Consider the following 11234-nt stretch of genomic DNA (forward strand, 5'->3'; position numbering starts at 1 on the left):
GATAATCTCTAGCAGATTCTGTGCTGAGCACAGAGCCCAATGCAGGGCTCGATCCCAGGACCCTGAGATCATGACCTGAGCCGAAACCAAGAGTAGGTCTTCAACCTACAGAACCACCCAGGCTCCCCTCTTTGGCATTTTGAAAGACATATTTCTTACTTGTAGATTCTTTTATTCATCTTTTTCATTACTGTATAGGCATACTGCAAAGATACTGCAGGTTAGGTTCCAGACCACCACAATAAAGCAAATATCACAATAAAATGAGTCAATAAATTTTTTGGTTTCCCAGTAGATATGTTATGTTTACATTATACTGTAGTCTATTGAGTTTGCAATAGCATTATAGCTATTTCAGTCAGTTGAGCATCTGCCTTCAGCTCAGATCATGATCGCAGAGTCCTGGGATTGAGCCCCGCATCAGGCTCTCTGCTCAGCAGGGAGTCTGCTTCTCCCTCTCCCTCTGCTCCCCTTCCAACTCATGCTCGCTCTCAAATAAATAAATAAACAAATCTTTAAAAAGTACATACCTTAATTTAAAAATACTTTATGCTAAAACATGCTAACCATCATCTGAGCTTTCAGCAAGTTGTAATCTTTTGGCTTCGGAGGATCTTGCCTCAATGCTGATGGCTGCTGACTGCTCAGGGTGGTGGTTGCTGAAAGCTGGGGTGCCTGCGGCAATTTCTTGAAGACAACAGTAAAGTTTGCCACATCAACTGACTTTCTCTTTCACAACAATTTCTCTGAAGCATTCAATGCTGTTTGATAGCATTTAACCCACAGTGGAACTTCTTTCAAAATTGGAGACAGTCCTCTCCAATCCTCAGTTTAGTAGTATTCTAAAACCTTTGTTGTCATCTCAACAATCTTCATAGCATCTTCACCAGAAACAGATTACATTTCAAGAAACCACTTTCTCTGCTCATCCGTAAGAAGCAACTACTTATCCGTTAGTTTTATCATGAGATCGCAGCAGTTGAGTCCCATCTTCAGGCTCCACTTCTAATTCTAGTTCTCTTGCTATTTCCACTACACCTGCAGTTACTTCCCCCACTGAAGTCTTGAACCCCTCCCTGTCATCCATAATGGCTGGAATTAACCTCTTCCAAACTGCTGTTAATGCTGATATTTTGACCTCTTCCCATGAATCACAAATATTCTTAGTGGCATCTAGAATGGTGACTCCTTTCCAGAGGTTTTCGATTTACTTTGCCCAAATCCATCAGAGGAATCATTATCTATGGCAGCTACAGCCTTACAAAATGTATTTCTTAAATAATAAGACTTGAAAGTCAAAATTACTCTTTGACCCATGGGCTACAGAATGGATGTTGTGTTAGCAGGCATGAAACAACATCAATCTCCTTGTACATCTCTGTCAGAGCTCTTGGTGACTAGACACTTTGTCAATGAGCAGTAATATTTTGAAAGAAATCTTTTTTTCTGAGCAGTAGGTCTCAATAGTGGGCTTAAAATACTTAGTAAACCATAACAGATAAACAGATGTACTGTCATCCAGGCTTTGTTGTTCCATTTATAGAGCACAAGTAGAGCAGATTTAGCATAATTCTTAAAGGCCTTAGGATTTTTGGAATGGTAAATGAGCCCTGGCTTCAACTTAAAGTCACCAGCTACATTAGCCCTTTATAAGAGATTCAGCCTGTCCTCTGAAGCTTTGAAGCCAGGCATTGACTTTTCCTCTCTAGCTATGAAAGTCCTAGGTAGATCTTCTTCCAATAGAAGGCTGTTCCATCTACCTTGAAAATCTGTCGTTAAGGGTAGCCACCTTAATTAATTATCTTAGCTGGATCTTCTGGATAACTTGCTGCAGCTTCTACATCAGCACTTCACTGTTCCCTGTTGTACATTTATGTTATGGAGATGGCTTCTTTCCTTAAGCCACATGAACCAACCTTTGCTAGCTTCACATTTTTCGGCTGCTGCTTCTTCGCCTCTCTCAGCCTGCATAGAATTGAGAAGAATTAGGGCCTTGCTCTGGATTAGGCTTTGGCTTAAGGGAATGCTGTGGCTGATTTGATCTTCTATCCAGACCACTCACTTTCTCCGTATCAGCAATAAGGCTATTTTACTTTCTTATCATTCATGTGTTTCCCTGTAGTAGCACTTTTCATTTTCTCTAAAAACTCTTCAGAGTTTTATTTATTTGAGAGAATGAGTGCTCAGGGGAAAGGGGCAGAGGGAGAGGGAGAGAAAACCCAGGCAAACTCCACACTGAGCACAGAGCCCGATGCGGGGCTCAGTCTCACGAACCTGAGATAATGACCCAAGCCAAAACCAAGAGTCCAACACTGATCCAACTGTGCCAGGTGCCCCACGAACTTTTCCTTTGCATTCATAACTTGGATAACTGTTTGGTGCAAGAGGCCTAGCTTTTGACCTGTCTCAGCTTTTTACATGCATTCCTCACTAAGCTGAATCATTTCTAGCTTTTGGTTTAAAGTGAGAGAAGTATGACTCTTCCTTTCACTTGAACACTTAAAGGCCATTGGCCTAATTTCAATATTGTGTCTGAAGGAATAGGGAATCAGAGGAAAGGGAGAGAGACGGGGGTATAGCCAATTGGTGGTGCAATCAGAACACACACATTTATTAAGTTGGCCATCTTATATGGGCACAGTTTGTGGCACCCCAAGACAATTATAATAGCAACACCAAAGATCACTAATCACAGGTCATCATAACAAATATAACAATGAAAAAGCTTGAGGGCTCCTGAGTGGCTCAGTTGGTTAAGCGACTGCCTTCGGCTCAGGTCATGATCCTGGAGTCCCAGGATCGAGTCCCGCATCGGGCTCCCTGCTCAGCAGGGAGTCTGCTTCTCCCTCTAACCCTCCCCCCTCTCATGTGCTCTGTCTCTCTCATTCTCTCTCTCTCAAATAAATAAATAAAATCTTTAAAAAAAAAAAGCTTGAAATATTGAGAGAATTACCAAAATGTGACAGAGACAAAAAGTGAGCAAATGCTAATTTGAAAAACAGCACTGACAGACTTGTTCGATGTAGGGTTGCCACGAATCTTCAATTTGTAAAAAAACAAAATCTGTGAATTGCAATAAAGCTAAGTGCAATAAAATGAAGTATAACTGTAAATGAGTTCAGCAAGATTATAGGCTACAAAATCAATATACAAAAAGCATTATATTTATATACATTAGCAATAAATAACCTGAAAATAAAATTAGGAATCATAAAAAATAGGATATTTAGGAATAGACCTAACAAAAGAAGGATGAGACTTATATTTTGAAAACTACAAAACACTGCTGAAAAAATTAAAGAGGATCTAAATAAATGGAAACATACATCATGTTCTAGATTTGGAAAACTTAATATTGTGAAGATGGCCATATTTCCCAAATTAACCTACAAATTCAACAAAATCCTTATCAAAATCCTAGCTGCCTTTTCTGTAGAAATTGACAAGCTGATTCTAAAATTCATATGGAGGGGCGCCTGGGTGGCTCAGTCGTTAAGCGTCTGCCTTCGGCTCAGGTCATGATCCCAGGGTCCTGGGATCGAGCCCCGCATCGGGCTCCCTGCTGGGGGGGAGGCCTGCTTCTCCCTCTCCCACTCCCCCTGCTTGTGTTCCCTCTCTCGCTGTACCTCTCTCTGTCAAATAAATAAAATCTTTAAAAAAAATAAAAATAAATAAAAATAAATAAAATTCATATGGAAATGCAAGAGACTCAGAATAGCCAAAATAATCATGGAAGAGAACACAGTTGGTAGTCCTACACTTTCTGATTTCAAAACTTTTTAGAAACTAAAATAATCAAGATAGTGTGTTGCTGACATAAAAATAGGCATAGAGATCAATGAAATAGAATTGAGAGTTCATAAACAAACCCTAACATTTATGATTAATTTAATGTTTACAAAGGGACCAAGATAGGGGCGCCTGGGTGGCTCAGGTAGTTAAGCGGCCAGCTCTTGATTTCAGCTCAGGTCATGATCTCAGGGTCCTTGGATTGAGCCCTGTGCTTGGGTGGGGGGGGTAGGGGGCCTCTGTGCTCAGCCAGGAACCGCTTGAGGATTCTCTCCCTCTACCCCTCCCCCCACTCTCACTCTCTCTCAAATAAAAAAATAAATCTTAAAAAACAAAAAACAAAGGGACCGAAATAATTCAAAGTGGACAGTAAGGGGCGCCTGGGTGGTTCAGTCAGTTAAGCGTCTGCTTTCAGGGGCGCCTGGGTGGCTCAGTCGTTAAGCGTCTGTCCTGGGATTGAGCCCCGCATGGGGCTCCCTGCTCAGCAGGAAGCCTGCTTCTCCCTCTCCCACTCCCCCTGCTTGTGTTCCCTCTCTCGCTGTGTCTCTCTCTGTCAGATAAATAAATAAAAATCTTAAAAAAAAAAAGCGTCTGCCTTCAGCTCAGGTCATGATCTCAGGGTCTTGGGATGGAGCCCCCCCCATCAAGCTCCCTGCTCTGCAGGGAGCCTGCTTCTCCCTCTCCCTCTGCTGCTTACCCTGCTTATGCACTCTCCCTCTCAAATAAATAAAATCTTTAAAAAAAAAAAAAAAAAACCAAAGTGGACAAACAATAATTTTTCCAGCAAATGGTGGTGGAACAACTAGATTTCAATATGCAAAAGAATGACTTTGGATCCCCAACTCACACCATACACAAAAATTAACTCAGGGGTGCCTGGGAGGTTCAGTCAGTTAAGCCATTAAGCATCTGCCTTCGGCTCAAGTCATGATCCCAGAGTCCTGAACTCAACAAGCCCCTGGTCCAGCTCCCTGCTCAGCAGGGAATCTGCTTCTCCCTCTTCCTCTGACCCTCCCCACTGCTCCTGCTCTTGCTCACACTCTCTCTTTCTCTCGAATGAATTAAAAAAAAAAAAAAAAACTTTAAAAAGATTAACTCAGGGGCGCCTGGGTGGCTCAGTGGGCTAAGCGTCTGCCTTTGGCTCGGGTCTTGATCCCAGGGTCCAGGGATTGAGCCCGGAGTTAGCTCCCTGCTCAGCAGGGAGTCTGTTTCTCCCTCTCCTTCCTGCTCGCGCTCTCTCTCGCTATCTCTGTGACTCTCTCTCAAATAAATAAAATCTTAAAAATAAAATTTTTTTTTAATTAACTCAAAGTATATCACAGACTAAAAGTAAAAACTAAAACTCTTAGAAAAACACATAGAGGGGCACCTGGGTGGTTCTGCCTTCAGCTCTGGTCATGATCCCAGGGTCCTGGGATCTAGCCCCATGTCCTTGGGCTCCCTGCTCAGCAGGGAGTCTGCTTCTCCCTCTCCCTTTGCCCCTCCCCCTGCTTGTGTTCTCTTGCTCACTTTCTCGCTCTCTCAAATAAATAAAATCTTAAAAAAAAAACTGCTTGTTTCTTTCCTTTTGCCTCCTTTCTGTTACAAATCCTCATCTCTTCTCAGGCAGATGCAGGCCTCAAACCAACTATGTTGATGTCATGTATTCAGAAAGATAGAGAAAAAAAGCACATTACTGGCTCTTAAAATATTATCTACAATTAAACTAATATTATGACACAAAGTTTGAGGCAGTGATTCTCAATTTTGGGGTTACAGATTCAGGGAACCAACCAGGGTTGACAAATACACAAAGATTATAGATGGAATAAACAGTATCATATATATGTATATGATCATATGTCATAGGATATACACAGAATATATATATGTTTGTATAACTATTTTCAGAGGTGTTTTTAATTTCCAAATATATGGAGTTTTCTTAATTATCTTCATGTTATTGATTTCTAACTTAATTACACTGTGGTTAGAAACATGCTTTGCGTTGTTGTGAGTTCAAGCCCCACGTTAGGCTTAGAGTTTACATTAAAAAAAAAAAAAAGGCTTTTCTATGGGGTGCCTGGCTGGCTCGGTTGGAAGAGCATGTGACTCTTAATCTTGGGGTTGTGAGTTTGAGCCCCACATTGGGTGTAAAGATTACTTAAATAAATAAAACTTAAAAAAAAAAGGAAAAAGAAAACTTGCTTTGTGTCAAATTTTAATGTACACATGAATCCTCCGGGGATCTTGTCAAAATGCAGATTTTGACCCAGGAGATTTGGAGGGAGGCCTGAATTTTTACAGTTTTTTTTTTTTTTTTTTTAAGTAGGCTCCATGCCCAGGGTGGGCCTCAGACTCAGGACCTTGAGATCAAGAGTCACACGGTCTACCAACTGAGCTAGCCAGGTGCTGCTGAGCTTATACATTCCTTTTTTTTTTTTTTTTAAGCTTATACATTTCTAACAGGCTTTCATGTGATACTGATGTTGCTCAAAGGACCATAATTTTCATGGAAAGGGTCTGTATAACACCAATTCCTTGATATCTGTTGAGATTTGCTTTATGTGTGATTAATGCTCACAAACATTCCACAGGCATCTGGAAATAATGTGTATTATTGGGGCGCCTGGGTGGCTCAGTCGGTTGAATGTCTGCCTTCAGCTTGGGTCATGATCCCAGGATCCTGGGATCGAGCCCTGCATTGGGCTCCCAGCTCAGTGGGGAGCCTTCTTCTCCCTCTCCCTCTGCCTGCCTCTCCCCCTGCTTGTGCTCTCTCTCTCTGTCAAAATAAATAAATATTTATTTAAAAATAATAATGTGTATTAGTCACTTATTGAATGGTGATCTGTATATATCTATTAAATCAATATGGTTAATTGTGATATTCAAGTCTTCTGTATCCTTATTCATTTATCTTTTTGATCTACCAAATACTGAGAGCTTTATTTAAAATCTTTTACTACAAGGGTGGATTTGTCAATTATTTCTTGTTGTTTTGTCAGTTTTTACTTCATAGGCTTTGAAGCTTCATTTTTAGGTGCACAGAATTTGAAACATTTTATCTTCTGGCAAATTAAAGCTTTATCATTACAAGGTGACCATTTTAATTTCTAGTAAAATTTACCAACAGATTTGTTTTGAATAGTATTTGCCTGGTGTATCTTTTTTCATCTTTTTACTTTCAGCATTTCTGAGTCCTTATGTTTAGGTATGTTGATTGTAAACAGCATTTTGTTGAATTTTAGTTTTTGATCCAGTTTTTACATGAATAATAGTATCTTAGAATGTCTGAACTCTAATCATCACCTTCCTGACTTATATGTATAATTTAGCACTTTCTTTTTTTAACCCCCTCAATTTAGATATTAATATTATTTTATATCATCAATATTTGTTTAGATTTACTTACACATTTACAATTTTTTTTACTAGATCTTCCACTCTGCATCTCAGGCCTTTGTTCTGGAATTTTCTCCTTCTGCTTGAGGTATATCTTTTAACAGTGCTATTCAATATGCTGTTCCAAATGGTGGAAATAATCAATATCTGCATTGTCCAATATACAAGCTGCCGGCCACATATGATTATGGATCACTTGAAATGTGGCAAATGTGACTCATTACTGAATTTTTTATAATTTTAATTTAAATAGCCATATGTGGCTAGTGGCTATTGCCCTGGACAGTAGAACTTAAGAAGTTCCATTAAAAATGGTCTTTTGTTGATTAATGGTATGTTTTTGTTGATCTGAAAATGTATGTATTTCACCCTTGTTCCTGAAAGATAATTTCTCTGGGAAGGGAATTCTAGGTTGACAATATTTTCTCTTAACACTTTAAAGATGTTATGCTAGGGGGCACCTGCATGGCTCAGTCGTTGAGCCCCACATTGGGTGTAAAGATTACTTAAATAAATAAAACTTAAAAAAAAAAAAAAGGAAAAGAAAACTTGCTTTGTGTCAAATTTTAATGTACACATGAATCCTCCGGGGATCTTGTCAAAATGCAGATTTTGACCCAGGAGATTTGGAGGGAGGCCTGAATTTTTACAGTTTTTTGTTTGTTTGTTTGTTTTAAGTAGGTTCCATGCCTTCGGCTGGGGTCAAGATCCCAGGGTCCTGGGATTGAGCCCCGCATCAGGCTCCCTGCCCCACATGCATCAGGCTTCCTGCCCTGCATGCATCAGGCTCCCTGCTGGGCGGGAGGCCTGCTTCTCCCTCTCCCACTCCCCCTGCTTGTGTTCCCTCTCTTGGTGTGTCTCTCTGTCAAATAAATAAATAAAATCTTAAAAAAAAAAAAAGTGTTATGCTGGGGCACCTGGGTGGCTTAGTCAGTTAAATGTCTGCCTTCGGCTCAGGTCATGATCCTGGGGTCCTGGGATCGAGCCCTGCATAGGGCTCCCTGCTCCATGGAGAACCTGCTTCTCCTTCTCCCTTTGCCTGCCGCTCCCCCTGCTTGTGCTCGCTCTCTCTCTGTGTCAAATAAATAAATAAAATCTTCTAAAAAGTAGAATAAAATAAACTAAAGATGTTATGCTATTTTCTGGCTTCCATTTGTGCTCTAGTGAAGTCAATCTAATTTTTGTTCCCCTTTAGATAATATATATTTTCTCTCTGACTGCCTTTAATTTTTTTTTTTGTCTTTGGTGTTTTGCAGTTCTACCACCAGTAAGTGCCACAGTGTTGCTAACATCCTCTGGCCCACCAGACTCAGGATCTCCTTCTTGTCCAGGTATTAAGGAACCTCTGGTTATTTCTCCAGGTAGGCTCTTAATTTTTCTTTTTTAAAGATTTCATTTATTTATCTGACAGAAAGAGACACAATGGGAGAGGGAACTCAAGCAAGGGGAGTGGGAGAAGGAGAAGCAGGCTTCCCGCTGAGCAGGGAGCCCGATGCAGGGCTCGATCCCAGGACCCTGGGATCATGACCTGAGCTGAAGGCAGACGCTTAACGACTGAGCCACCCAGGCACCCCTCCGGGTAGGCTCTTTAGGAGGGAGTTACCACAGCAGAACCACAGGCACCTAGTGACCTGCCTCTGTGGTAACCAAACATTTCAGTTTTCCAAGGACTGAGAGTTTCCTTGAGTCCAGGATGCAGGAATTTCAGTGCTAAAATTGGGATAGTCCTGGACAACAGGGACAGTTGGTCACCCTACCTGCTTCCTCTCCTTCACACCACAGCCCTCCGCCTCCAGGAGCACACATGTCCCTTGGCGGGGGACTGAATAAAGAGCATGTCAGGTATAGTGTCACACTGTTCCTACAATCCCTGCTCCACCAGGATTCAAGACTCTGATAATCAAGCTGATCTATTAACCATACTTTTTTTCTCTTGGCAATGCTGTCTCAGGAACCCTATAGGCTCTCTCCCCATTCACAAAGCTCAAGCCATCTTCAAGAAAACTGGTCTCAGGGGCGCCTGGGTGGCTCAGTAGGTTAGGCAGCTGCCTTCTGCTCGGGTCATGATCCCAGTGTCCTGGGATCGGGTCCCGCATGGGGCTCCCTGCTCAGTGGGGAACCCGCTTCTCCCTGCTTGTGCTCTCTCTCTGTCAAATAAATAAAATCTTAAAAAAAAAAAAGGTACCTAAAGAAGTCTAAGGTAATTGCAGAATAGGTTGGTGCACAACACAGCAATGACCTCTAGGGGGTGGTGGTGCCCAACTCTAGCATCTTATCAAGGCCCAGCCCAAGTATTTTATGTCAATGACTATTTTCCCTTTTTTCCCCTCCCTTCTTCTCTACCCTTAAGTTTTTTTAAAGATTTATTTATTTGTTTGTTTTAGAGAGAGAGCCCGCATGCACACGCAAGCAGGGGTGGGGGAGGGGGGAGGGGCGGAGGGAGGGAGAGAGGGAGAGAGAGAGAGAGAGAAGCAGACTCCCGGCTGAGTGTGGAGCCCAACACAGGGCTCAATCTCACACCTAGAGACCACAACTTGAGCAGATATCAAGAGCCAGATGCTTACCATTAAGCCACCCAGGCACTTATTCCCTTAAATTTTTGAGTGAAGTTTCTTTTGAATAATCCCAGTCTGTTTTGTCTGAACTATAGAAGGTTTAGAGGATATTTTTTCCTCAACTCTCAGCTTGGAAGACAAAGAGGATTGTTATACCTATAGAAACTAGTTTTATCACTGAAAGTGATAGTGAAGATTCCAGGGAGGGAAAAAAAAAAGAAGAATGGGAGAGAACTCAGACCTTTAGTTATTCTGTCATTTCCTAAGCTAGGACATGAACAGTAAAAACCTCAGCTATAACATATTTAGAACCCTCAACTTTCAGAACAACAACTCCAGATCCAAAAGTAACTAGAAAAATAAACAACACTTGTGGCAGTGAACACTCGGCTCTAATTACTAAGCCACAAGTAAGCCCAGCTGAGAAGAACAAAAGGCTCTAAGATTTACTGTCAAAGTATTCTGATCCACCAGCTTGAAGCATGCAATTACCAGAGTCCTGACTCTTTTTTTTTTAAGATTTTATTTATTTTGGGCGCCTGGGTGGCTCAGTTGGTTGGGCGACTGCCTTCGGCTCAGGTCATGATTCTGGAGTCCCGGGATCGAGTCCCGCATTGGGCTCCCTGCTCGGGGAGGAGCCTGCTTCTCCCTCTGACCCTCCCCCACTCATGTACTCGCTCTCTCAAATAAATAAATAAATCTTTAAAAAAAAAGATTTTATTTATTTTTTGACAGAGAGAGAGAGACAGCGAGAGAGGGAACACAAGCAGGGAGGAGTGGGAGAGGGAGAAGCAGGCTCCCCGCCGAGCAGGGAGCCCGATGCGGGGCTCGATTCCAGGACCCTGGGATCATGACCTGAGTCGAAGGCAGACGCTTAACAACCGAGCCACCCAGGTGCCCCTAGAGTCCTGACTCTTTAGTAATGCCTAGAAACGGCCAGCTCTTGTATCAAGGGTACCCTGCAGGGGACATATTCTACCATTATTTTGATATCTCTGTAGTAGAACCTATGGAGGGAAAAAAAAAAGTGCCATTTAGAAGTTAAAAGAAAACAGGAGAAAAAACCTCATGACATTGGATTTGGCAATGATTTCTCAGATATGACACCAAAAGTACAGGTAGCAACAACAACAACAACAACAAAAAGATAAGTTGGACTTCACCAAAGTAAAAACTTCTGTGCATCAAAGGACATTATCAACAGAGTGAAAAGGCAACCCATGGAAATGGAGAAAATATTTGCAAATAATATATCTGATAAGAGATTGATATCCAGAATATATAAAGAACTCCTACAACTTAAAAAAAAAATTAAAAATGGTCAAATAGGGCGCCTGGGTGGCTCAGTTGGTTAAGCGACTGCCTTCGGCTCAGGTCATGATCCTGGAGTCCCGGGATCGAGTCCCGCATCGGGCTCCCTGCTCAGCGGGGAGTCTGCTTCTTCCTCTGACCCTCTTCCCTCTCATGCTCTCTCTCAAATAAATAAATAAAATCTTTAAAAAAAAAAAA

This window comes from Mirounga leonina, unplaced genomic scaffold (assembly GCF_011800145.1).
Source record: "Mirounga leonina isolate KUSES-001 unplaced genomic scaffold, KU_Mleo_1.0 Mir_115, whole genome shotgun sequence".
NCBI classification, from domain to species: Eukaryota; Metazoa; Chordata; class Mammalia; order Carnivora; family Phocidae; genus Mirounga; species Mirounga leonina.